We start from the raw sequence: 2,420 nt of genomic DNA, 5'->3' as shown, positions 1-2,420 counted from the left end.
GACAGGTACAAAGCCATAGACTCCACCCTCCAAACCAACTATTCCCTTCTGGGGAACCATCGTTGCCAATCTCCAGGTGAGGGCTGGAGATCACTCAAAATTACAACTGTTCTTTAGGTAGCAGAGATCAGTTCCTCTGGAGAAAATGGTGGACTCAGTGTCATTATACTCTGCTGAGGTCGCCACAGCAAATTGACACTGAGTGTCCAAGGCCGGGGCACCCGCCCAGAGACTCTTTCTAGAGGCCGTTGTATTTATTTCCACAACGGACCTTTTTCCTAGTTAAAAAATATAGTGTATCCAAACAATTATTACAAACAGAATACCCACCCACATGCAAAAACAAAACTGAAACAGTTTTCTTTTCTTGTGACAATAGCACCTCCTAAAGGAAGAAATGCATCTTGTTCTTGCATTGGAGAGTTCAATTTGTAACCTAGGACTTGCTTGTCCTCAGTGCACAGAAATTAGATCAATCTGATACCATACATATTTTTTAGAAATGATTTGGAAGATATTTGATACCATACATATTTTTTAGAAATGATTTGGAAAATATTCAAAAATATCCAAATATTAAGCCGCCCTGAGCCCGCTCGCGGGGAGGTCGGGGTGAAAATGTCACAAATAAATAAATAAATAAATTAACAATAAATATTTGAACACCTTGTCTTAACATATTTTATTCATCATGTTAGAATAAAACGTTCCATAATATTTCCCCCCCTTTTCTCTTCTTTTTTCAATTTTTCGGAAAAAAACAAAAAAGGCTTCAGGAAAAAAATTGGGGAAAACAGGTCCCCCCCCCCCTTTACATCTCTAGCCTAGGGTATTCTTTAGGGGGATGATTGTCAGTCTCTTGAGCACTGGTGCCTCCTAGAGCCACATTAGCATTTAGCACCCCTGGCTCACAGGCGGAGAAGGAGATGGTGGAACAGGTGGTACCAGTGAAGAGGGCAGGGTCCAGCCACTGGTGCATTTTCTTATGGGATTGCATCCCCTAAGTCAGAAGGCCCTGCAAGGGAAGAAAGCGAGCACCAAAGGTAAGAGTGGAGGAAGAATTGTTCTCCCGCTTGTGCTAATTTTTTGCGTGCAAAGGGACCTGCACAGCTAAAATCCACACCCTGTATTGGCATAGTCACCACTTGACTATCCTGTATGTTTTAACCCCAGTCACCTGTTTGTGCTGAAGAATCCCTCCACACAGTAGAGTCGCCAGTGTCTAGGAGGGGCCTGGAGGTCTCCCAGAGTTACAACCTGTCCCCAGACTACAGAGATCAGTTCCCCCAGAGAAAATGGCTGTTTTTGGATGATGGCCTCTGTGGTCGGATGCACCTGCTGTGGTTTTCCCCCAAACCCTGCCTTCCTCAGACTCTGCTGCCCAAATCCCCAGGAATTTCCCAAGCAGGCGTTGGCAGCCCTATCAGTCTCCCTCCCATTTTCGCAGAAAAAAATGAGGATGTGCTGGTGGTAATAGTGCCAGCCCTGGCTGGCATCAAGGGTTGTTATGAGAGCTGCTGCCCCCCCCCCCCCCCCCCCTCCTCTGAGGAGCTGCCTGTATGCCTGATGAGGACCAGAGGAACTCTGTCATTAACAGTTTTTAAGAAAAGAGCTAAAGGGGCTTTGGTCTGAGAGGGCATTTTGCTGAGGTTTGGAGTAGCTTGTTCTGGTAAAAGTAACTTTAAACTAAGTCTGTGACTGTTTTCAGTTGCTAATTTGTAATCTTGACAGTTTTATTTGTTGGTTATAGATGTCTCTTGACATATGTTTGTAGATTGCCATGGGCTGGGTAGAGGGGAGGAAATAAATGTTTTAAATAGATAAATATTTCCTTCCCTAGCGGAATTTCTCGGTTTCCACCTTGTTTTCTGAAGTTTGCCAGAACAGGAGGCGAGGATGGAATGGGTTTGGACTGTTAGGTAAGAAACCTCTGTTTTATTTCTCTGTTTATTTGTTCTGTTTATCTCCCCCCTTTCACCCCAGTGGGGACCCAAAGCAGCTTGCATCATTCTCCTGTCTTTCGGGTTGGGGTGTGTGACTGACCTGAGGTCACCCAGCAAGCTTCAATGGTACCAGTGGGGATTCGACCCGGGATTTCCCCGATCCAGAATATACTGGAAGGTAACGGAGCATCATGTTTGAGACTGGAGTTTCCCCTCCCATCAGACTGTCTGAAAAGCTGGAATCCCCCCCCCCCCTGCTTTTTATTTCTTGCATAATTTCTTTTTGACTGCCTTAGTTAAAAGGGAACCCAGCCAAAACCCCACCACCACCTTTCACAGTCCTGGGTGAAAATGGTAAAATGTCACACACACCCCTTTTACAAGAGAAAGTATTAATCCCCTTTGTGTATTGCTTCCCTGCCCCCTTGGGTCATATGCTTTTCCAACCACCCATCTCCTGTGTTTCCCTCGAGACAA

The sequence above is a fragment of the Gekko japonicus genome, unplaced genomic scaffold, assembly GCF_001447785.1.
Source record: "Gekko japonicus isolate JY-2015 unplaced genomic scaffold, Gekko_japonicus_V1.1 scaffold131, whole genome shotgun sequence".
Classification (NCBI taxonomy): Eukaryota; Metazoa; Chordata; class Lepidosauria; order Squamata; family Gekkonidae; genus Gekko; species Gekko japonicus.
This window is presented reverse-complemented; position numbering follows the sequence as displayed.